Source organism: Sminthopsis crassicaudata, chromosome 1, assembly GCF_048593235.1.
Source record: "Sminthopsis crassicaudata isolate SCR6 chromosome 1, ASM4859323v1, whole genome shotgun sequence".
Taxonomy (NCBI): Eukaryota; Metazoa; Chordata; class Mammalia; order Dasyuromorphia; family Dasyuridae; genus Sminthopsis; species Sminthopsis crassicaudata.
Genome location: NC_133617.1, coordinates 53802539 through 53829705, shown reverse-complemented (window position 1 = coordinate 53829705; position 27167 = coordinate 53802539). Strand labels below are relative to the sequence as shown.

Genomic DNA, 27167 nt, shown 5'->3' with positions numbered 1-27167 from the left:
GTGTTAATGTGACCACTCTTTAAAAAGATGCCATATTCATTTCGATGCCCATTCAATATTCTCCAGAGATCTCCTATATCTAATTCAATCCACAGTATCTCTAGTATATATTCTCTTCTCCCCATGAATATAACCACCACCCTAGTTCAGATACTCCTTATCTCCAGCACTGGTAATCCTACTTTCAAGTCTCTTCTCTCTCACCCTTCCTCTCCTTAGCTGCTAAATAACCTTTCTAATCACATCATTTCCCCACTCAATAAAAAAAGCATTTATTAAGTGCCAACTATGTGCCAAGTATTGTACTAGGTAGAGAAAGACAGAGACAGAGACATAGAGAGGGAGAGGGAATGAAAATATCTCCAGAATTTACAAGCTTACATTCTATTAGGGAAGAAAAGAATTTCTGTGTCTCTCTAATAACTCTAGGAGTAATTTCTCTGGTATTTAAATTATTTACAATTTTATTCCAATCTATCTTTCTAATCTTCTACACTATATGGACCAACCAAACTATCCTTTATTGCTATTCTGCCTCCCCACACGGTAAGCCCTCAATAAATATCTGTGGAATTTAAAATAAAATCATAAGTTTTTGGTACTCTAATAAAACAAACTTTTTCTAAGAATTCTTTAAGAAGTGCAGGGACCTGGGAATTTTTCCAGACAAATGTTACCAGAAATATACATTCAATATCTAAGAAAAACTGACTCCAAATTGAGTCATTTGAGAATTGACATGAAGAAATTTTTTTGTTTTTGTTTTTTAAAAGAGGTAATTGTCTCAACCCGTATACCAACTCCAATTCTTTTCCCCTATAGAGTCCTAACTCTTTGTACAGGATTTCTAAAGCTAGTGCACATCTAGGGCTTAACATGTTCAGTTCTTCAAAACAGACATTAGAAATGATGAAAAATTTAGTTTTGGGGTACCAGGTTTGAGGAAATCAGCTTACAAGGAGTGTAAATTCTGAGTTATGGGAAGTTCTATTTCCCCCCCCCATCCTCTCAAGATACAGTTAATATCCTTTTGACCCAATGATCCCTCTGAGATCCCTAGAGACATAGTTCTAGTAAATATTTTACAGCAACACTTTGTGGTAGCAAATGACTGGTGCAAAAGTAGACATGGATCAGTTGAAGGAATGGGTAAAAAAAAACTATCCTACTCAACATGGAATATGATTATTCATATTAGAATAGTTAGAAACAAATATAAGGAATTCAGAGAAACAAGGGAAAATCTATGTCTGAACAGATGTAAAGGGAAAAAAACCAGAATCAAGAGACTATTGGGAGGAAAGCACTTTGTAAACTATAACACAATACAGTCATAAGAACTATATCACTGGGATGGAATCAGATCAGGAATTTAGCTCAATTTCCCAGTTTTAGGATAAGTAATCTTTCAAATAGCAACTTACTACAGAAGAAAACACAATGTCCTTGGAGTCTAGGTTTTAGTCCTGACTGCCATTAACTTACTATGTGATGTTAGGCAAGTCATTTCCTGTTCTTAGGCCTTCCACTTCTTTAAATGAAGGATATTGGACTGGATCTCTGAGAAGCCTCCCAGCTCTTATCTTCTATGGGTATCTGGAATGCCATGGTTCTAATCCCTGCTTTCCTACTGAGCAGAAGATAGAAAAGAATGACTGGGTGTCATTTGATCACAAATTTATGGAATGAATGTTACAGTGATGATTGTGGGTGGGCAATTGTAAACTGGAGAACCCAACCTCTGCAGCTCCCTATCACTGGCCCAAAGTCATCAGCTACAGCACCTCTGACATACAAATAAACACCAATCCTCCTATATTTTTTCTACAGTATTATAGAATAAAAGTTGGCTGATGATTGCTGACTGACTGGAACAAAAGGCAGCACGAATTTAATTCAATCTACCAAGATTCATCTCAGATCTAATTATGTTCACTCTACTATTTTTATTAAGGCAAGAGAATATTCACAACTTAAAAAAAAAGATTCAACATTCACAATAAGTTTGAAAAAAAGGTTTTCTGCTTAAAACAAAATTTTAAAACTTGTAATTCATTCCATTATGAATCATTATATAGAATAATAACCATATAGATGATAAGGCAGATCTGAGGTCTGCTCAGTCTTCAGACTTTAATGGATACATTATAGAGGTACAACTGTTAAAAAGTTTGTTGGATAATTCAGTTTCTGGAACCCCTTATGATAAAAAAAGCATGTAATCATATTGCCTAAGGTACCATGATGTACAGCAGAAAAAATATCCACTCCTCTTTGCTTCCTCTAAGTTCCCACAGATAGAAATAAATGCTCACTTAAAATGCTCTGTACTATTTGGTTTTTATTAAGACAGGAATAGATTTCTCTGATTTGGGGAAATCTTTGATGAAAAACTTGCCATTGCCAAAATGGGCCAGCACCTTCTTTACAACGTTTAGTGTTTGATGGCCCAGAGCTCTGAGAAGTGACTTTCCCAATCACACAGCCAGTATGTGTCAAGGAAGGATCTGAACCAAAGTCCTCCTATTTTTGAGACAGCTATGTACTGTAAAATATAGTATTATTTACTGTACCAGCACTTATCAGGAATGGGATCATGACATCTGGGGAACTGAATAACCTGCATTATACTATTATGTATCTACATATTTGTCTCATTTTATTTATATATTTATATTATATATATATATATATATATACATATATATATATATATATATATATATATATATATATATGTATAAAATCTGTCTCATTTTCCTAGCCAGATTGTAGATTCCTGACAGCAGCTAATACTACTTAAACAATCTTTGTATTCTTTTCAAATACAATCACACCTGTTCCAAGAAAACATAATTAATGCAGTAGAGCAATATTAGAGCAGAGTACATAGTTGCAAAGGATTTTTTTTTAAATAAAAAGATCATAAAGAATATGTGTCAATGAAAAGTAGGCTGGGGCTCACGCATTAAAATAGTGCTGCCAATTAGCAATTGGCTGAGGGATGTTAATCAATGAGGTTTGGTTAAAAAATGCCCATGATGATCCTGTCAGGTGATGTTGGTCCAGATCTTATTATGTGAGGTATTCCATACCTGTCATAGGCCTTTCATACAACTACTGTATGTTCCATAAATATCCTTTAGTTGACTGAAGACTTCTATGGCCTCTACAACAAGGCGCTCAAAACAAGACCTGGCCCTGGCTTTATCTGTAAAGTATCCTGGAGTGATAATTGAAACTTCCCCCTCACTTGGGAAGATTCCCATCTTGGTTTGCTATCTTCCCTTGACAAGGTTGCCCAGGATTTCTATTGGCTATCTGAATTGCAAACTCAGGCAGAATGATGATTGATGGATGGATGGATAGATGGATAGATGGATAGATGGATAGATGGATGGTTGCCTGCCCACTTCCACATCCTTGTTTGAATAGAATTTCTTGTGCTATCAGCTTATTTCCACTACTCCAGCTGGCAACATATAGGTCACTTGGCAATTTTTCCTCTGAAACACATCACTTTAACATTCATTTCTGTCAAAACCTCATCAGCTGCTTCTCCACCTTTTCAATGAGTTGTAAGGCTTTCTGAAGAGGCTCTCAGTCACTTAGATATAGTATCTCTGGGCCATTAGTAAAGCAACCAAAAGGCCTGATCTCAGATGGTTGAAAGGGAAGCCATGCAAGTTAGTGATGGAAGCCATGGAGACACACTACTTACTCTATAAACATGACATTTTACTTATATCCAGTTAGCTAAACTGTCATCTAGTTGCATCCCTTGCTAAGGAGCGGACTAAGAAATCAAAATTGGCAATACTAATGACCCTAATTTTGCAAGTGAAGCCTGCTTTAACTCCAAATAACTTCAAGAAATGAAAAACAGAGGTAGAAGGGACCGTAGGCATCCCTGAATCCAAATCCTACCTTAAATATGAATCCAAATTTACAGCATTCACAACAAATGATCTTACTTCTTTTCGTGTCCTCCAATCTCAATCACTCCAAATAAAATAGTCATCAAGTCCAAAAGTTCATTTTGCAGATGAGTAAACCAAGATTAATTGATTTGCTCAAGGTCACATAGCCAAAGTTGGGATATGAACACAAAAACTGACTCCAGATGTAGCACATTAAATGTAAACCAGCTTCCACCTAAAAACATCCCTTCTGAAACAGCCTTAGATGGTCTTCTCTATATAGAGCTCCAAATCTGCAGTTCCTGCAATTTCTACTACTCATGGTCCTAAATTTGGTCTCTGAAGCCAACTAGGACAAGCCTACCTGATCCTTCTTTCTTATAACAACTCTTCAGATATCAGAAGAGAGTGATCACTTCCTACTCATCCTCCAACATTTTTCTTTTGCAAGATGTAACTTCTGCATGTATAATGCAACCCCTCTTATGGCATGATTTTGGAGTCAGAGGACCTGGATCTGAATCTACACAATTTGTGCAACTTTGGGCAAATCACTTCCACTCTCTGAGCCTCAATTTCCCCCCTCAGTAAAATAAGTCTCTAAATAATCTCATAAGTTTTGTTTTTTTCTCTGCCTCTAAATCCTATTGTTTTCTGGACTGATTCCAATATGCCAATGTATTCCTTATGCAGTGAATGTAGTGAACACAACAGTTCAGATACAGTGAAATCAGGGTAAAGAACATCAGGAATATAATCAATCATAAAATTAAAACATACATAGTTTTTTTTTTATTAAAGCTTTTTATTTACAAAACATATGCATGGGTAATTTTTCAACATAGATCTTTGCAAAACCTTGTGTTCCAAATTTTCCCCTCCTTCTCCCCACCCCTGCCCTTAGGTGGCAGGTAATCTAATACATGTTAAATATGTTAAAATAAATGTTAAATCCAATATACAGTGTACATAATTCTCTCTGATGATTTTAAGGCCCCTCCAAAAACTATGAACATACCATGATCAGTATTGAGAATGTCAAAATTTTTGTTTCTACAACAATTCTTGTTACAATTTCAATGACAGGAGTACTTAAATTAAATCTATGGTGATCAATCAGGGAGATTCCTTTTATGAAGAGACAGGACTATGCAACATGTCTCTGGAAATGCAATCTCCAAGTGAACTGCTTTGAAGTGAAACCCTGACTGTACTTGAGCTAGATTGTGGTCACAGATGTTTAGTTGCCTTACTCCAAATGGATATCATCAGAAAGTTGTAAATGAGATGGTTATGTAAAATAAAGGAGAAGTGCAAAATAATAGAAATTGGAATCTGCCTATACCTGTTTGCCTATGGCAGGAATATAAGATTCAAAAGCTAGAAGAAATGGATTCAATTTCAAGCTCTTAATATTTCCTAGCTACATGACTATGAGCAAGTCTACTACATTTGGATTTTGGTTTACTCATCTATAAAAAAAGAAAAATTGTGTGCATGTGTATATGTGTATATTTATGTACACATATGGTCGAGCTTACAGGGCTATCATGAGGAAAGAACTTTGTAAATTTTATAGCCCTAGAGAAATGGGAGCTATTATTATCTTGATTTCATAATGATTAAGCATAGTTTTATTTTTTTTAATTCTAATTTCCTCACTTATTGTGATGGTTTTAATCACCAAGATTCTAATCCCTGTTTCTAGGCATTCTGAAGCTGATAAACCTGGATCTTATAGAGAGATGCATGTTACGTTAGCCAACTATCATCAGCAAAAAGGAAGGAAAAGAAGGTGGCTCTCATAAGCAAAAGGGAAAATCCTCCTCCTCTTTCTCCTTCTCCTCCTCAACAGATGAACAAATCTTTAGCCAAGTCAACTGTATATTGGTCTCTACATTCCCTTAAAAAACAAAACTAAAAACAATGTCAAATGGTTTCTTCCTGCTCATTTTTCCAGCCCAATGAAAAAGAATAGGATACAATACAATATAACAGGAGGGGCAGGGCATGAGAAGGGGACACAAGGAAAAATTCCCATTTAACTTTAATATATAACTAGAAAGCTCCCCCATAAAAAGTGGGCATTTTCTTTTGAGTTTTACAGCGAAAAACTTTGGGAAGGACTTTTTGAGGGGGTAATCTGATTCAATTTCCCCCTCAAAGCAGGGTCATCTCTACTCATGTACTTATCAGTACCCCATACTGGATTTGACAGTCACACCTTGACTTGAAATCCTGCCTGACATTCATTAAGGTATGATCCTGTTTAAATAACTAAATCTCCATTTCAGAAAAATGAAGTTGTCATTTTTACTATCTGCCTTACAGGGCTATTTTAAGGAGAATGTTTTGTAAAGCTGAAAGTGCTATGAAAATTATTAAGGAAGCCCATTCCATTAGCAGTCATTTCAACTCGATAATTATACATTCTTTATATCATGTCAAAGTCTATTCAGTATCTGGTTGGGCCTAGTTCAGTCCTCAAAGAAAGCAGGTGATACAGTGACAAAGCACTGGACCTGAAGTGGAGAAGACTCCTCTTCCTGAAGTCAACTCTGGTCTCAGACACTTATTGGCTTGTGTGATTCGGAACAAGTCAATTCACCCAGTTTGCCTCTGTTTCCTCATCTGTCAAATGAGAAGGACTGTACAGTCCTTGGGCAGCTAGGTGGTACAGTGGACAGAGCACCAGCCCTGTAGTGAAGGAGGACCTGAGTTCAAATGTGACCTCAGACACTTAACCCTTCCTAGCTGTGTGACCCTGGACAAATAACTTAATCCCAACTGCCTCAGAAAAAAAAAGAAAAAAAAGAGTTCAATCCTTTGAAGCGGGGACCAAACTCTTGCCTGTGGAATCAGTGAGGCCCAAACAAGATTAAAATGTAACTAAGAAATGTTTAAACCATCCACCACCACCACCACCACCAAAAAATAATTTTAAAAATTTAAAAAATAACACAATACAAGAGACTATGTTAATATGTGGTTTTCTAAGTCGAATGCAGCCTGGAGGCTTCTATTTGAGTTAGACTCTACATCTCTAACACTAATCAGAACAAGTCTCTTTTTTCTCTTCAAATCCCTTTAAGTATCCCTTTAAGTATTTAAAGACAATGAACAAAAGTGTCAAGTGAGCCTTCCAAAGGGCCATCCTTTCAACCAATGTTCATCCTAATAAGGAGAAAAGATACAAATGACAAATAAATGGGCCAATAGCAGAAACTTACTTTATCTCTGCCTTTCAAAATCCTTATCTTCCTTCAAAACTCAGAACTCTAGATTTAACCTCCTCTGGCCATCTTTCCCATTAGTGTAATTACTTTCCTCAATTATTTTGTCCTTCATTTAGTGACGTTTTCTCTCAATTAAATTTCATTTCCATGAAAAGATACTCTTTAGTTTGCTGGCATCCAGCACAGGATAGAAGTAGTTACAGAACCACGGAAAGAAAAACTGAAGAAAACAATCTCTAAACTACATCATAGAGCACATTCTACTATACTTTCTAATTTTGTATTGGTGGATGCATGTTCAAAAGAAGAAAGTTCTAAGGCCCCATTCTATCCTCAAGTATCTTCTAGAAAAGAAATGTAGGATCATTACCACTATAGTTTGAACGTCAAATACTAATTCTCTATAAAGTGACCATACATGTATAAAAAATATTATAGAGCTTTGCTGAGAAGTTGTGTACTAAAACTGAATGAAACTGACTTACAGACCTAAAACCAAGGTTCACATTTTGATTCTGATACTTAATAACTGGTGTCTACATGAGCTAGGTTGACTCAACTTTCTGAGCCAATGTCTTCATCTATCAAGGAGTCGTCAGCACTACTTACTTCCACTGGGCTATTGTAAGGAAGTGATTTGTAAACCCTAAAGGGATATAAAAACACAAGTGACTGTTGCTAATAATAGCTCTCAGATAGCAAAACCATAGTTACCCACAGCATAGAACACCTAGGATCTAAAGCTAGAAAGAACACCAGAGATTTAGTCTAACTCCCTCATTGAAACAAAGGCCTAGAAAAGTCTCATTCTCTTCATTCTATAACTTGGTAAACTAATCCTCTTGTCAGAGAACAAACTTATGGTCATAATTACCAAGATCCCTTTCCAGCTCAGGCCAGATGCTCAAATCTCTATTCATGTTCAAAGCTAAATTAATGTCAAAACAGCTTAGAACTAACTGACCAACAAATATAAAGAGATTGTATAAGCCACCGTGTTCTAGGCTGTGTATGTGTATCTACAGAAATATGTGAGCTATTTGGCATAGCAAGCACTAACCATCTGTTGAAAGGACGAACAATTCAACATCAAACACTATTATGTAAAGTTACTGCAGATGCAAACATAAAAAAATGACATTATCCTAACCCTCAAGGATCTTAGAATCTACTGGTTCCGTGCTAGACGCGAACAATGTGGGAATTTGTTGCTTGTTACAAGGATTTGTTTTTCTCTCTTCCCCCTCCATGCCTGGAGGTCATTGTGGAGGGTGAGAAAGGTGACGAGAGAAAATAAATTCAAAAATAAAAGGAAAATCTTAAGTTTAAAAAAAATAGTTGAATCAGAGCAAAACCCTGAAGAAAGAAGATTTTAACAGGTAAGGATGAGAAGACATTCATTCCTGGGATGAAGGATTACCTGCCCAAAAGCCTCTAGGTAAGAGACAAAATGCTGAATTCAGGGAACAAATAACCCAATTTGGCTGAACATGCAGTGTTGTAAATGGACTGAATGTGAATTAAAGCTAAAAAGGTAAGCTGGAACCAAAGGGCTCTAAATGCCAAGATGAGGAGCATCCTGTAGGTCATGAGGAGTGATAGCAGGTTTTTGAGCAAGTGAGTCAAATGAAGGGAAGGGAAGTTAGAGAGTCTTATGATTTTGCAAGGAGGATCAAACCCAGGGATGATAGGACTATGTGAGAAAATTGTTGAAAAAGTAATGAAGTGGCTGAAGAGTTCAGAGGAAGAGAAATAACACTGATACTTTAAACAATGGGAAGATACAATAGAAGGTTTCTTTTGAAAGGAAACCAGACATATAGATGATAAGCGACAGTGGCATTTCTACATGGTAATGAGCATTTTTTTCATGTGAAAGAAATAACAAAGGTACATGGAAGTCAGAAAGAGCAAGGCCTGGGGTTCATTGAATGAAGAGGCTAGATAGGGATAAGCTAGGAAGACAATTTAGGAAGAAGAATGCTTTCCCCCCATGGTGGGTGGACCTAACTCCACTCCATGCCAAGAAGCTTAGCTGGGATACTTCTACCTCCAAAAATTGCCACTCTACAACTTCTAGGTGAATAAATGTGATCTTATCTACTATATACAAAAACTTTCTGTAAAAGCAGAATTAGGCCTTACAAGCCAACATATTTTTTTGTAATTCTGTCACAGGAAAGGTCAACATTATTTTATTGCGCACAAGCCATTTATGTGACAAAATATTTGTCATCTAACAAAGCAAGGTGCTGCTGAAATTACTTTTTTTCAGAGAACCCATCATAGAAAATATCACTTAATTATTACTAATAATAATATCCAATATTTATATAGGGCAGCTAGGTAGCATAGTGGATAGAGTACTGAGTCTAGAGTTAGGAAGACTCCTCTTCCTGAGTTCAAATCTGGCCTCAGATTCTTCCTAGCTGTGTGACCCTTAACAAATCACTTAATCCCATTTATCTCAGATTCCTCATCTACAAAATGAGCTGAAGGAAATGTCAAAACATTCATGTATTTCTAAGAAAACTCCAAAAAGGAGTCACCATGAGTCAGATGTGACTAAAAATGACTGAACAAATATTTATACAGAGAGCCTTAGGGTTTGCAAAGCACTTTAAATGCTATCTCATTTGACCCTCACAACAGTCCTGTGACATAGATGCTATTATTATGAGGACAGGTTAGATGACTTACCAAGGGTCACACAGTAAGAAAGGCAAGATCTGAACCTGATCAGTTCCCTGACTCCAAGTCTAGGCTCTCTCACCTAGCCAGATTAGAGGCAGCAGGAACGTTAGAGTTCAGCTGATCCATTCTTCTCATTTCCATATAGGGCAACTCAGGAAGGCTCTGGAGGATCGCATGATTTGATTATTTATGCAAGGCCCACAACTAGTAACTTACCAGACAGCTGAGACCTGGACCCAGGTCTCCTGATTCCAAGAACAGGATTCTTTGCACTTCATTTATGTTGCCTCCTTTTCAAACAAATTATTCCACAACCACAGGAAGCTAATGGGCAAACCAAAACCATAGTGTGTCTTCAGTCAGATTTTAGACAAGAGCTCCAGATATGGATGATATTCATATTATTTCATTAGAGAGGAAGTAAAGCTTTCTAAAGTGTCTCTCACCTCCCAATTTCTTCCTTCTTCCTGCCCTTTTTTCAACAGATTCCCTGATTATTAGTAACTGCCAATCATCTCTCTGCATCTCTTACTGCCTCAGTTACACCTGCCTGGGAAATACTGACCACGAGATACAAAGGTATGAAAAAATGCCATGATGGAAATTTTAGCAGAAGCAAGGCCTTAGATACCCAAGCTAAAAATAATTATGTACTAGAAGAGTTGAGGAGCTAGGAATATTTCTAAAATTAAAGACAAACTCAATCTAAGGATCAGATAAACAGTTTTAAGATTGATTTCTAGGGAATCTTTTAAAGCTTCCAACTGCTCATCTCTAGTGAAATCCATTTAAATTCAGCTGTCATTTATATATAAGACTAAATACAAACCAAAGTGACTCAAGCTGTAGGGTACATCTCTAATGGGTGGAACTCGGAAAATTGCAGTCCATCACCAATTATTAAGACAAAGATATTTTACCTTCCTGCAAACCAATCTGATTTCTTAGCAGGCAACTCTATACTGATTTCCCGGATAAGGACCTCAAAAATCAATAATAAAACTAATTATAAAATGTGTTCCATACTTCTTATTTAAAGGGGATATTCTTACTGCTGCAAAGGACTATTCCAACCCTCTCTTTTCACAGGTGTGGAAAGTAAGGCCCAGACCTGTATGTTCTGCATTGTTCCCTAGCAGCAAGAATGTGTTAAGTCATTAACCCTTGTTCCCCAGGTGGCAAGTCTACCTTGAAAGGGGTGCTATCTGTGGCTGTGAACAGTTCAAAGTTATGAGGCAGGATGGTATAAGAACTATGAGCAGGTTCATGAGGATCACCATATGAAGGGATCATGGGATTAGAAGATTAGAATTAGAAAGACACCTCAGAGTTGAGCTAATTTGTCTACTTGTTTTTCAGATGGGAATGGGAAAACAGAGTGACATGGGAAGGGCCTTACACAGAAAGATAACTGAAGATATAGGACAAGAATCCATGTCTCCTGACTTTCAGGCCAGTGCTTTCATTATGTATTGTTGCTGCTCCTAATTAGCCATAAAAATACTATGTTCAAAGGCCCAGGGCTATTGTGAGGATGTGCTCTCTAGAACACAACCAGCATTTTTACAAGGAGGTGGTTTGATCAGTGAATATTTCTGTGTTAAGACTGGACACCTGGTCCCCAACAGAGTCGGCATGGGTTAACATTTTAGCTGTGCGTCCCAGTTACAGTCTTGCAAGTTCTGCCACAAGTTTTTGTCAAAGGCCCAGTTACCTGTCCCGTTCTTTTGGGCATTTCCCATCTTGTCAAAGCCAATGACCAGGTCTCCTTTGATGGACCCAGGAATCTCCTTCTCTTCTGACCTGCTCTATTCAGTGATGTCATAGTTCCTAGGGTTGACATCATTCAAAGCAATACATTAGACCAGAGTGAATTTGAAAAAAACTCTGTGGTCCCAAAATGTTTTTTTCATGTGAGAGGCACATAAGTGTCTAAAAATGGATTCAGAGGGCTGGGATTGGAATCTATTGGTGTTACTGACTGTGTGACCCCAGGTGAGTCACTTCCCCATCCCTGGACCTCAGTTTCCTCATCTGTAAAATGAAGAAGTTAGAATGATCCCATCCAAACTTTAGAATCTGTAAGATATCCTATGGGAATCAGGTAGAGTCATCAAGCAGAGCAGCTGGGGCTCTTGCCCTCAGCACTCAGAAGAGTGGGAGAAAAGGGGCCTTCTTTGGTCACACATCTTTCATTCCATTCCTTGTCATGGGTCACATTCCATTTAGAAGTTAATGAGAAGCAATCACAAAAAGTACAAGTTTCTTAAGACCAAGAATTCTTGTTCAATTTATTTATCTCTCCTGGCTTACAGGAAGCACTTAAAAGATATTTGTTGAATTTCTATAGCCAGCAAGGATATCTCATTTCCACCCTCTCAGGGCCTCAGATTCCTCACCTAGAAAATGGGCATTTTAATGACAGCCAACAAAGAGTGTTTGGAAAGTACCTCAAGATTCTCAGATGAAAGGTGTTAGGAGGCAGTTATTATTTTAATTATAGCTCCACTCGTAATGGAAGCACATTCTGCTTGCTTTACCAAAGGGCAAACTACTTCCTCCAAAGGGTTTGAAATATACCTGAGAAGATGAAAGCTCTGGTGTTGGCAACACTACCATAAAAACCAGCATCTGGGGGTGGTGAGGCTCTGAGAGATCCCAGAGGTCATCTAGTCCAACCCATAATTAAATCGGAATCCCTTCAAGTATTTCTGAAGACAAAAGATCATGATGGCATTAAGGATTCCCTTCCCCTCCTTTTTAAACAGATACAGAACCTGAAGCATCAATAGAGTAGAATCAAAACTTCTTTTGCTACTCACTGCCTATAGACACTTCTGCCCATACAACGTCAATGATTTGGGGCACATCACGACTTCTAGGTCTCAGTTTTCCCACTAGAAAACTGGAGGGGGGAAAAAAGATTAGATAAAACTCTTTAAGTTCCCTTTTCCGTTCTACATCCCTGCTCTTATTGAATGTAATCTCACCAGGACAGAGGAACTATCACCTTCTATGGGTACACTAAATCTTAATTAACCCAAGATAAAGGCTATTTGAAACTTTTTTTCCCCCCTGGAATAATAGTGACTAGGTTGGCAAAGAAAAAACATCTGCAGGAGCCTTCTTCCACAGGATCATCAAAAAAATCAGAGCCTCACCAGGAGTTGCCCCAATGAGAAAGGAGGTCTTTCTCCCCCAAAGTCAGGTCATTTCCTTCAGTAAGCAGCAACAGGCTAACATTACCCAGCTCCAAAAGCTCAATTCCAGGTTTTATGGGCTAGAGGAATATTAAAGATGACAGAATGTTAAAGCTGGAAGAGAGACAAGGGACATTATCTGGCACAGAACTAAAAGGTATTAAATATAACAAATAACTTATTATTTGAGACAAAACTAATTAGTACATCAGCAAGAATCAAAAATCAGGTATTCTGATTCTAATTCAATATTCAATAGAATAGTGAATTCTAATTCAATTGCTTCTGATTGAAAAGGTGTCTAGAGTAAGAGCTGGTTGCAAGTATTTCCAATGACTCGTCCTGCATTTGGGAGCAATTTCTAAGCTACTTTTGAGCCTTAATCTTTTCATCTGCAAAATAGCGATAATGCATATTCTACCTACTTCTTAGGGTCTGTGTGATGATCAAAAAACAAAACAAAACAAAAAAACAGTGCTTTAGAATAATTATCAAGTGACTATAATTATTAGGATCCTAAGTGAGAGAAATCATTCAATCAACCATTTGGCACAGGAGGATGATGAAGCATAAAGAAGTGAGGTGACTTTCTGAAGATACAGAGGGGTAAAGAAACAGATCTATTTTGTATGAAGGTCCTTTGTCTCCAAATCCAGGGAGATTTCCATGATGCTATGCTGCTCTGTCCGTCCTGTTATCCAGGCCAGCTGAAGATTTTGGCAACACATAACCCCCAAATTTGAAGTAACATTAACAATTTGAGGATGATGACAATAATAATAAAATGAACAGCAGATAACACTTTAACTGTAAGACTTGAACAACACTTTATATATATTAATCTCACAGAAAACTGCTGTTAGGCCTTCTTCCTAACTACTAAATTTCTATGTATCATCCACTGGATGATCAGCATCAGATCATCATAATGAGCACTATAAGCCTAAATCAAGATGGGGAGGTAACTTCAAAGAGTAATACTACATTGAGAAACTAAAGTGTCCAGCATAAAGAAAATGAGAGTTCCTTTACTATTTCTTTAATCTGCACACTCTGAAGCACTATGCTCAGCTCTAGATGCCATCTTTTAGGAAAAATACTGACAAGCTGAAAAATGTCTAGAGGAAGACACCAATATGGTGAGGGAAGAGGAGGAGCAGCTCAAAAAAATGGAGATGAACTCAGGAGATAGAACTTAAGTGGCAATGTGACTATTGTCTTCAAGCATCTGAAAGGTTGTGAAGAACAGGGGATTGTATCTATCCTTTTAGATACAATCATGGAAATGGGAGAGAGGAAGATTTCAGTTCAAAAGGAAAATCATGCATAAATGGAAGAGGCTGCATTGGGAGGCTGGGAACACCCTTGGAAAACTTCAAGCAGGGACTGGATGACCACTTGTTACACATGCATTCAGACGATTCCTCTACAGGGGTGATTGAACTAAATGACCCACACCTAGCAAAGGCTGGCATGTTTATATGTATGCATATATATTACTATATATTTTAACAAAATTATATATAGTCTTGATTTGGTCTCTTGGACTCCTCCTAAATCTGAGGTTTTGTTTTACTAAAAAATTCAGGACCATGGAGCTCATGCTTGAGTAGAATTGCTGGGTTAGAGAAAGATGACATAATGCTGCAAAACAGCCATTCCTCCAGTCCAAGTAAATAAACCCCTGGATCTTGCTCACAAAATTATACAACTATACAGCATTCTTCTCCAGAACCCAGGGAAAGGATGAAACTTTCCTGGTTCTTCCATGTCATCAGAATTGAGAATCCTAAGAGTACACAGTACAAACTGCAGGCTCTAAGGACATTACTACTCTGGAGGCTCCTTGTAGCTGCTGCCTTTAACTTTGTTTCCATAGAATATAAGCTTTGTTAACAAAGCTCCCCATCATCTACTCTGTCACACTCTACTCTGTCAGGTGTGAATTGAAGAAAGGCAAAGTAACTGCTAAACCACAGGATTTTTCTACTCCTGGGCTTTTCCCCCAAGAGCCCACCCAAGACAGTGCTCAATTCTCCAGAGTAGGGTTAAAAAAAAAAAAAAAAAAAGGCAGGTTTCTGGCTCTGCTAACAATAAAGTCTCCCTACATGTCCAAGGCATTCTAAGATTCTGCTATCTCTCATGTGAGATGCTTCAAGGATCCACAATTTCTTGTGTGAATGACTCCTTTGCTGACACAAACTAGAACTTCCTCACCACCTTAGAAAACAATGTGTATGTGTTCCTATGGCCTTTTAAAAATCCTACCACTTACCACCTTTGATGATGGACCTCTCTAAACAAAACTAAGATGAGTCTTGGATAACAAGCAAACAGCATTATTGGGGCTGTACTCAAAATCTTTCCAGCATGGTAGAAAGTGGCATAGTCTTTTCAAAGGGCTCTAGATTTAAGAGCTTAAAGGACCAGACATCCAAGCCCAGGGTCATTGTCTCCATGACACAATGACCCATTTATCAGGAGACAGACAAAAAAACCAAATGGAATCAAATAAATTACTCAGCAATGTTTGACAAACAGCAAAGAACTGGACTAGAGTTAGATACTCTTTCCTCATGTGGCATAATATATCCTCCTTTTCGCCCATCCTGCCACACTGCTTCCAACTACCCTCAACTTAAAAGCGTTAAGCACTTACTATGTGCCACAATACTTTAGATAAAATGAAATTGTCCCTGCCCTCATGGGGCTTACATTCTATTGAGTTCTCCTCTACCCACAGAACAGGCTCTCCTGGGAATATACAAAACTTTAATTAGGTTAAATGGTTTTTAAAAGTGTCAGATTTTGATCCACCACTTGGAACAAGAAGCTGCCAAGGAAAACCTTTTCTTTTCAAGGCAGCCCAATGTAGTCAAAGAGCATTGGATTTGCTGCTAATGGGCATGGCTTTGAATCCCAAACTCAAGACACTGACTCCCTCCACATCTTAAGCAAGTCCCTTCACTTCTAGGGGGCTTGGTTTTCTCAACTGGAATGTCATCAAATCTATGTGACCAGAGACACCAGTTTCACCTATCAGCCTCAACTGAGAATCAAATTTAGATGAATCTAATAGCACTCTATAAACTGTATAACATAAAACTATTATGACATTTGGCACTTCCTTAAACAACATTTTCTACCTTCCTGAAACTTGAGAATTCTATCTATGAATTCAAAAAACAAACTCATTCCCTTTCTAAGTTCAACTTAATCAAGTCATCCTGGGCCTTTGAGACTTACTACTTTAATTACCAAAGAAGATATTTTCTCCCCCATCTCTGAAATTTTATCCACTACTTAAGCCTATTTAAATGGAAACTTTTTGTGACATCAGGTTATCATCCATGCCTCCCAAAAGCTTGACCAATTACAATGCTGTCATATTATGACATTAGACACAGACTAAGCTGCAATGAGACACTGCTAGGCAACTGACTTCTGTATCTAGATGAGGCCTACAATAAGAGGGAGCAAACAGAAGGCAAACATATTGGAATGCTTTTTTTTTTGTTGTTGGTCACACCAGCAGAAGTTTCCAGAGAGAATTTGGCTTCCAGTTTTCCATGAGCACAAGTAGATTCAAGACAGGCCAGTACCAGCTACTTTTATGTGTTGTTAGGCGATGTTAGGCCAAGTCACAACAGGAAAGAGCAACAGGACAAGCCAGGTCAGAAATTCAGGCTGCAAGAGAGATCCGAAGGCAGGGAAGTCATGACCATGTCAAATTAGTCTGGAGACAAGTTTTGGACATCGTAATCCAGACAATACAGCACCCAGAGTCAGGAAAAACGAACAAGCTAGGAGGAACATGAGAGGAAATCTCCAAGTAACACAGACCTGAGGAAGCAGCAATCTAACAACCATTTAGATTGATTTCAAAGAAATCAAGGAACAGGAATCAGAAATCCAGAGTGGGTCCCTAAGAATAGAGACAGACAAGCATTGGGGCTCAAACATCTATACAAAAATTAAGATGTATCTCTGTATTCCAAGCAAGTTCCTTTCTTTCCTAATCTTGATGTTACTTCCTTCCTGAGATTTCCATCTTTTAGTATAATACTATCTGGATCAGTGGGCCAGGGCTTGAAGATTTTCCCTTCTATGAGATGCTTGCTGCATGGCCTGGATTTCAGGGATGTGTGTTCTGAAGAGGCTGAGAGAAACCAGGCCTAGAAGGACTAACTAATGCTCAGACATTCAAGAGAAGAAGCAAATGGTCAGTTCTTGTAACAAGGAGCACTAAAAACCAAACAGATTACTGATATTCAAGCCAAGGCTGTTTTACAATCCCTACTTAGCAAGAGCTTACTAAAACTAGAAGGCGTATGCTGGAAGTAACTTCCCAAGGATCAGTAGTCAATCACAGAAGGAGCAGAAGAGCTGAGACTTCTGCTTGCTTACTTGAAGCACCTGGATAAGAAAGACTAGGACATAAGTGAATGACAAGACATACAAGTGGCACTCCTTACACAGAGTGGTAAAAGCAGCATGCCACCACCACTGGACACTCTGCTACAAAATACTAAAACCAAGGGCAGGGTTAGGCCACAGGTGTTTTCACAAAAATGCCTTCTATCAATGGAAGCTGGTACTATCTCTACAATAGAGAGTTCTTGAGTGTGCCAGGAACACTGAAAAGAGTAACTTGAACAGGGCAGTCCAGTCCAGATGTGATAGACAGATGTGAATGCAGAGCTTCCTGATCCCATGGCTAGCTTTCTATCCACTATTTTTCTAAGCATCTCCAGAATACGCATCCCTAAAATCCAAGGCATGCAGCAAGCATCACATTGGAAGGAAAAAACTAAAAGTCCTGGCCCACTGACTGGCAGTCTTATACCGAAAGGGAGAAATCTCAGGAAGGAAGTAAGATTAAGGCTAGAAAAGAAAGGCCTTTGCCTGATATACAAAAATATACCTTCATGCATTAGAATAAAATAAATTCTCCAATGAAATATAACCTTTGATGCCAATTAAGGAGAAAAAACAACTTTTGGATTTAATTTTTTTTTCTATTAGCAATTATTTTTCCTCCCTATAACATCTACTCCCCATTGAAAATTTTTAAATGACAACCACCAAGTAAATATTTGTGCTGAAGCAAAACAAACTTCACATTGGCTGTGTCCAAAAATGTATGTTATATTCTACTTTTTCACCTTGCGATCATCAGTTCTCTTATCAGGTGGGTAACTTACTTTGTTAGTGACAATTCCCTGGAATCAAAAAGTCAGTCATTGCATTGATGAGAATTTAGTTTTCAAAGTTGGAACACTTAATATGTGAAGATAGAACTTATCTAGAAACAGGACTAAAATGTCTTCTGTAAGTTCCTTTGATGAAAGAATCAATGTCATGGTCCTTTAATAAAAGCACAGAATATATCTAACTTTCCCAACACTTAGGACAAATGCCTGTCATATAATAAGTGCTTAACAAATGCTCGTTGAGTTGTCTTACAGTTTAAATATTATGAAAAAAAGGATTTAAAAATGCTTGTGGAAATGAACTGAGTTCTAGGCTTTGAAGTCTCTTTTACTGTTATTTTATTATTTCAAAAGGACTAAATCATTAATGTTCAGAAAATGAATACTACTATCGCCATTATATAAACTGAGCACATCCCATTCTTTGGCAAATAGCCCATGCTTCTTTAGCTCCTTTTCTCAGTAAATTGAAGGGTATATGCATATACATGTGTGCATATATAATATATGCATATATAGATGGATGGATGTGTGGATGTGTATATGTATGTTTCTGCTCTCCAGAGAAGAATCCTCCTAACCTATCTAATGAGCCAAACATCAACAGTTTTTGGATTTGCAAAAAAAAAAAAACAAAAAAAAAACTTGCTATTTAAAGTTCCTCTCAATCCTGCCACAATGCTCCTTATCAGTAGTACCCTCCAGTTCAACTAGTTGAATCTTAAGGCATATGAAATTCATACTAAGTATTTTTCCACAAAATTCTATGATGGGTTCAATCAAAAACAAAGCTCAGGGAGACATGGGATGACTTGGAATAGTCAGACCTAGAAGGAACCTACTAGTCCAATTTTCTCATTCCACAGATTAGGTAACTGAGGTCTAGAAGTGAAGTGTGATAATTAACAGAGTTAAGTAACCCACGGACATAGAAGAATCACAAACCTAGTTCTTCTAACAATACTCTTTTCCACTACACAATTCTACACCTCAGGCTTTCAAACCTTTGCTTTTATCATTTCAACATTTAGAAATGCCCTCTAGTCCAAATCTTACCTATTTTCTAGAATGCTTTCATCATCATCTCAACTTCTAGTTTTATTCACCAAGTCATCATATACTTTTCATTCTAACATTTGTCAATATCCTGAAGCATTATTTGATTTTTATCTACCATTTTATACATGTACATTTTCATTTTCCCTTCTAGACACTAGATTCTTCAAGAGAGGCATCTAGTTCAACTTGAATCAGAATTCCCATCATCCCTAAAAAGAAGTAATCCAAGTTCTATTTGAACAACTTCAACAAAATAAGCCTACTACAATCATCCTAATGCAACTTCTAGATAGATCTTTGTATTAAGAACTTCAAGATGAGATACATGGATCCATAACAGATGGAGGGCTGGACTTGAAATCAGGAAGAGCGAAGTGTTAAAATCTGGCCTTTGACATACACTAGCTAGATGACTATGAGCAGGTCACATAATCTCTTAGTTGTCCAGCCAAATTTCTAGGAAGTTACAAATGGTGCTAATCTGCAACAGTGGATGGATTTTTCAGACCAGGAATTTCTTATATGGATAAAATCACAGGACTTGACCCTCATGCCCTCCCCCCAAAATTTGAAAGTTTTCTCTTGGTACCTTACACCCTATGCTCCTAGATCTATCCTCCATAACCAAAGCATAAGAAACCTCTCTTAAACATGAGAGTCCTTCAAATAGCTGAACACAACTCTTAAAAGTTTTTTCTCTCTCTGGACTAAATAGCTTTAATTTCCTCAACAGTTTTTGCATGGCATGATTTTTGGCTTTTTCACTATCCTAGCCACTAATGATAAATTACATATAATTCTTTCCATTCCTCCATCCAAAGAACAGAATATAAAATCACCTGATATTTGTAGACTTGATTTTACAATATATTCCACATCTGGACAGTAAGACTTCATAACAAGCAGAATAACAGGTGTCTAGAAATGACTTCTGAATTGGCAGGCAAGGGACCTGAGTTCATATGTAGTATTTGTGAGACGCTGGGCAAGTCAATGGGAAATAATCTTGAGTCTTCATTTTACATACACGTAAAAATAAAGGGATTAGATTTTTGTTGATTGAGAAAAAATTTATTTTAAAAATGGGCTAAATTTTCATCAACTGAAAAAATAAGAAACAAACTATGAATAGGCTGGACTAGTTAATCTCTTCCAACTCTTGACATTCTAGGAGACCTTTTTTTAGGGGACTATATTTTTGAAATTAAGAACTAAGGGGGCAGCTAGGTGGCACAGTGGATAGAACACCAGCCTTGAATTCAGGAGTACCGGAGTTCAAATCTGGTCTCGGACACTTAACACTTCCTAGCTGTGTGACCCTGGGCAAGTCACTTAACCCCAGCTTCAGGAAAAAAAAAAAAAAAAATTAAGAACTAATCAAGTTCTGATCTAATGATTCTATGACATCAAGTTTCATTGTGGTATACAGCATTTTTGGTGCTTACTCTTACAGAAAATATTTTTTCCCTTCAAACCTGTCCATTCAGTTTACGTAAGTTGAAAAAAAAAATTTAGTCCATATGGTAAATGAGTATGGTTCACAACAAAGCATTTTTGTTATTGTTTGCATTTTGTTAATGCTTGTATTTTATTTCTCAATTTTTTTTCTGTTTGATTTGATTTTTCTTGTTCAGGAAGATGTATAAATATGTATGCACATATTGGGGGGAAAAAAATAAAACTCATTGTTTTTCCCCAAGGGGGGGAAAAAAAAGATAGCCACATCTCATTTTCACCGATGCCTACCAAACATATTTTTGCATATAGATTTAAATAAAAGTGAAACCTAGAACACACACACACATACATACATACATACATACATACACACACACACATATACACACACACACACACACAAATTAGTCCACTAAAGATAGTTTTATTTGATAGATAATTTGATAAAAACAGCAATAGGGAGTTTGTTGGCATTTCTTAGCCATCAAAGTTGCTCCAGCTAAAAAGTAGGATCTACTCCCTATAAATACTAAAAAAGGAGAGGAAAAGGAAAGGAAGAAATGAGAATGATGAAGGAAAAGACCATTGACTGCCATGTTTTTGCTTGTAATAGTATCTTTAGACATAGGAAACAGCCTAGAAAAAAATGTACATAATTCAGCTTTCTCTTTGACTCAACCAGATAATCTTCAGAAGACTCTTCAGTGGTTAACACACTACCTTTCTCCTCTCCCAACTTTTTTTCCCCTTTCCCTGAAGGTTGAAAATGTGCTTTGATTCTAAGAGAATCAGATTTGAAATCAGATGACCTCAATTAGAATTCCAGCCCTACTACACCACTTAGACAAACTTGGCAATCATTTCCTCTCTCCAGTCCCCACTTTCCTTGTCTTTCAAATGAGAAGATGTGGCTAGAACAACTCTAATTCCTACTAAATCTGCCAAATCTTTTTAGTAAGTTAATTAACTAAAATGGCAAAACATCTGACCAATTCCATTCCTACTTCTTCTACATCACACACACACATACACACACACACACACACACACACATCATATACCCCTTTCTATTGCCTCAAAATAAATATTTACAGTTTAAAAGAAGCAGTTTCCAAGTTACAGTCATAAATCAAGTTAAATATTAGCACTAAATAAGCAGACAGTGCACCTTCGAATCACCCAGCCTTCGTTGCTAGGCTTTGTACTTTGACTCATGGTCCACAATAGAAACCATGACAGAGACCTAGCCTTCTTAGATTCTATCCAAAACTCCACATGGCCTTGCAGGGGAACAATGCCTTCTAAGGCCTCTCTTATTTCAAAGGTTACCCAAAGGGGGAATATACCTTGCAAATGACAAAGAAGAGAAAGGCAGCAAATCAGATCAACCGGAAAACACAATATGTTTAAGAATAAAATTAGGAAACAATTGAGCTTCAAGCCCCAATACTTAATTAGGCATCTAATATGCTGAGAACTTGGCCTGAGGAATAAATAGTTCTTAATTTCATAAGCTCATAATCTGGGGGCAGGAGGATATAAGAGCAGAGGCCAGATAACCACTTATCAAGGATGTTTCGGACAACATTCATGTCTCAACCACGCTGAGATTCAGCAGGAAAAAAAATCGACACTAGCAAATTGAAACAACTTCCTATCAGCAGTAAATGAATACAAAGTAATATTAAGTTCTAAAGAGAAGTAACAAGCAAATTAAGGTCCAGGGTGGACTTGGGGGACCATTTCTGAGCAAGATTTTGAAGATGAGTAGAATTTCAACAGGTAAATGAAACAAGATGAAGGAGAGGAGGGAAGGTTTTTACAAGTATAATGAACAATGAGCAAAGGTCCTGAGGTGGAATGTGTGACAGGGAGTGGCTAATGGACCATGCACTTTCACTAGGGAGTAAGGTAGGAGACAAGTGGAGTGAGATAAGGCAAAAAGGTTGGAAGGCTGCCAGACTCCAGAAGCCCTGGAATGGCTAAGGAGTTAAGGATTTGATTAGATAGACAAGGAGAAGTGACTGAAGGTTTTGAGCAAGAAATGACATAGATACAACAAACATTCTGTAAGTGTTTACAGTATATAGGATATTATGGATCTAAAGATAAAATTAGTCCCTGACTTTTAAGAGATCATACTGAATGAGGAAAATTAATTTAGCCATAGATAAGAGATAAAATGAATAAAAGTGGAAATTGCAGGCAGAGAGTCTAGTTAAGAAGCAAATACAACAGGCCAGGTGAGTGGTAATTAATGAAGGCCTAACAATAATAGTAGCATTAAGAACTTTGGGCAGGAAGTTGTTCAATGGATAGAATACCAACAAGCCCGGAGTCAAGAAGGCCTGAGACAATTTGAGCCTTAGATGCTTATTGGCTATATGACCCTAAGCAATTTAACCCTGTTTCCTTCTGTTTCTTCATCTGTAATGAGCTGGAAAAGTAAACGACAAGCTACTCCTGTATCTTTGCCAAAAACAAAAACAAAAAAAAACCCCAAAACCCAAATGGGGCCATGAAGAGTCAGACATGACTGAAACAACTGAACAACAAAGAGTAAGAACAAAGTGGAAGGGACAGGATTCCACCTAATTTCAAGAACATAGGAAATGCCAGTCAAAATTAGAGTGTCTTGTAGGGTTTTTTGTGTTTTGTTTTGTTTTAATGTGGAAAGAGTAGAATTCACTGAAGCTACTGAAACTTCAACTTCCATGGCAAAACTCAGGAATTAAGTCTTAATAGTCACTATGGCTCCACACTCCAATGTGTGTGTGTTTGTTCTCAAAATGAACTCTGCTGCATGACCACTCAAATTAACAATCCTTGTTCTGAAGAGTGCCACATTTATAATCTCTCCTACCTCTGAGTCTAGTGGTGAGGGTCAAATGAGTTAACAATTGTAAAATACTAGCACAGTGCCTGGCACACAGTAAAGCATTAGGGAGATAGTCATTATTATTCTTGTTCTTGTTATTTAGTTCAGAATTATCTTCAATTACTCTTTGCTCTCCCTATTCTAAGCCCCCCCCAAAACCAAAGCATAATCATTTTTAACATAGGAAAGAAAATCAGATGTGTACTGAATTTGGCACATAACAAGATGACCTGACTTCACCAAGAACTGGCAGCCTCTTTCAGACTAGAATCCTGTTCTTATTTAGATTTTGCCATTCTGTTCCAATACAATTCCAGTTGGCTAAATGGTGCCAAGTTAACAAGTAAACAATCTCACATACAGAGTTACAAAGCTATAACTCGGTGTCAGAACCGTAGGAACTTTATGATATAGATCACAGACACCAGGATGGATTCAGAAACAGACTGTTCAGACTGGAATGGGGCCCCTGGAGAGCACGTTGGCCCAGAATCTCATTGTATAGTTGGGGAAAAAAGATGCTCAAAAAGGTAAAGTGAGATGGCTCAGGTAACTACTGGCTGAGAAGGCCTCTCACACTCAGACCAACATTCTTTTGTAGCAACCATGCTACCTCCTTGCATTCCCATTGGACATATTCAAGGATACAAGTTCTTGAGAATTAATCTATGCCAAACCCAGACTGCATGAAATAATTTTCTATATTTCCATACTTTATTTCCATACCCATGAAGGCCTTCTCTTTCATTTCTCTTTAGCTGATTTCCTCATTTGTAAAATGACTCATTTTAAATAAGCACATTTGAGTCTTTCATTCTCTAAATTCAAGTGAAACATTTAAATGCCAACTGCTCTGATACTCCCTAGAATTAAGGTTCTTGTGAATAATTTTCCAGGACTCAATGAACCTGAATGGGGTGGGGAGGGAGAAACCTTACATTTTCACAAAACTCTTAATTGAAATTTATATGATTGCATACATATCTATTTCTTCAATTATGAATTTTGGGCAATGAACTATAGAAGTATCAATAGTATTTATAACTTTGTATATCACAACTATTACAATTCTCCAAATACACTCATTACTTCAAAACTCCTATACTTATACCCACAATTGGATTACATGCAGTCTTTTTATCTACAGACTATGTTTCAAACTCATTGGTTTCTCCTATAATCCCATGTATTTTTATTTTGAGAATTTAAAAACATTCTGAGAAGCGACTTAGGTTTCATTAAAATCTCCAAAGGGGTCGATATCACAAATAAAGGTTAAGTACCCCTAGGAGGAATTGGTTTATTTTGCTCAGCTTCAGAGAATGAGGGCAAGTGGACAGAAGTTACAGGAAAACAGATTTTAGTTCAGTCTGAAGCTAATAAAGCTAATAGTGGAGTAAACTGCTTTGTAAACTCTTAAAAACTAGAGGCCCTTAAATACAAGATAACCATTTGTCAAGAATGTGGCTGTCAATACCTGGCACACATCAAGTACTTAAATGTTTTTTGAATGATTCATATTTGAGATAAGGATTAAACCAGATGATTTCCAAGCTCTACCTTGGCCATAGAATTCTATAAAATAAAACCAGTATATCCTGTGTGATAGTAATTCACATTAAGGACCAGACTTCAAACTGAACTACAAAGCAGTAATCATTAAAACAATCTGGTATTGGTTAAGAAATAGTATCTCAGGGCAGTTAGGTGGCATAATGATTAGAGCACCAGCCTGGAAGTCAGGAGGATCTGAGTTCAAATCTGACCTCAGAGACTTAACACTTCCTAGCTGTATGACTCTGGGCAAGTCACTTAAACCCAATTGCCTCAGAAAAAAAAAAAAAAAAAGTAGTTATGGGCCACATTAGGTATACAATACCTAGTAGTAAATGAAAACAATAATGTAGTGTTTAATAAACCCAAAGATCCAAGCTTTCTGGGTAAGAATTTCACTATGAAAACACCTATGAAACAAACTGCTGAATAAAGTAGAAAGCAGTTTGGCAAAAACTAGGTACAGGCCAATATGTCATACTCTGTATGCCAAGATAAGGTCAAAACGGCCATGTGATTTAGACAAAAAGGATATCCTAAACAAATCAGAAGAGCATAGAAAATTTTACCTGTCAAATCTATGGAAAAGGGAAGAATTTATGACCAAATGAGTGTATTATAGGATGTAAAATGGATAATCTTGATTACATTAAAAAGATTTTGCATAAAACCAATGAAGCCAAGATTAGGAAAGCAAGAAATTGGGAAGCTAATTTCATATTAAGTTTTTTTCTGACAAAGGAGTCATTTCCAAATATATAGAGAACTAAGTCAAATTTATAAGAATACAAATTCCCAGTGGATAAATGGTCAAAGAATATGAACAGGCATTTTTCAGAAGAAATCAAAGCTATCTATACTCATTTGAAAAGATGAATCATTGATTAAAGAAATACAAATTTAAAAATTCTTGAGATACTACTTCATACCTATCAGATTAATATGACAGAAAAGGAAAATGAAATTTGTTGAAGGTGGTGTGGAAAAACAGGGACACTAATGCGATACTGGTAGAGTTGTGAGCTACACAATCATTCTGGATAGGGGACAGATTAAACCAACCCTCTAAACCAAATTCCTTTTTAGAAAGGTGTGAAAAGTATTCTTAGATGCTTTCCCCCAAACAAAACTGTGCATATAATTTCATCATCAAGCCTCTACACAGATGGTTCTCAATAATTAGAAGGTACTTAATTTTAGAGACCACCACTTATGGAAAGTCCAATCTTATTCATGGTCTCCTTATCTTCAAATTTTAATATATTAAATTATATTTTGCTTATACTTACTTAGGGTTATATGATCACAGATTTAAAATGAGAAAAAACTCCAAATGCCATACACACACACACACACACACACACACACACACACACACACACACACACACACACACATCCCTTCATTTTATATATGAGCAAAACAGAGGTCCATTTATCAGTTTACATTCTTTTACTAATAACATAATCTCCCTAAGAACTGTTTTTATCTGTGAATGACTCCATGAAACAATGATCCAAGACAATTCTGAAGGACTTATGATGGAAAATGTTACCTATCTCCAAAGCAAGAACTGATGGAATCTAAATGAAGATCAAAACATACCTTTTGCTAACTTTATTTTTCTTGAGACTTTTTGTCTGTTTCTTTCACAGCATAGCTAATATGGCAATGTTTTGCATGACTGCATACATATTATCTATATCAAATTGCTTGCCTTCTTAGGATGGGGAGAAGGAAAGAAATCTGGAAGTCAAAATATTAAAACAAAAAAAAACTTTTAAAAAATGTTTTTAAATATAATTGAAAAAAATTAAGTTAAAAGTTTGTTTTTTTTTTTTTTTTTAATGCCCTAGAGTTTAATAGTCATATTATGATCTCTGGAGGCAAACCTGAAAAGAAAGCCTATTTAATAATGATGACATTTGCCCAATCCTAAAAACTTCTAACCTTCC

General features: G+C 37.0%; 1 protein-coding gene across 4 annotated transcripts in view; it reads right to left on the bottom strand.

Moving 5' to 3' along the window:
• The window catches only part of CSNK1G2 (casein kinase 1 gamma 2), an 89692-nt gene that overhangs the window by 50630 nt on the left and 11895 nt on the right, over positions 1-27167 (bottom strand). For 2 of the 4 annotated variants that reach the window (XM_074303746.1, XM_074303762.1), the window contains exon 2: positions 1486-1630. The exons of 1 other annotated variant lie outside the window; for it this stretch is intronic. The gene's annotated coding sequence lies outside the window, so the exon portion shown is untranslated. Of the gene's footprint in view, positions 1-1485; positions 1631-16308; positions 16332-27167 lie in introns of those variants that run through there. One more of the 4 variants, XM_074303753.1, reaches the window with a different exon arrangement.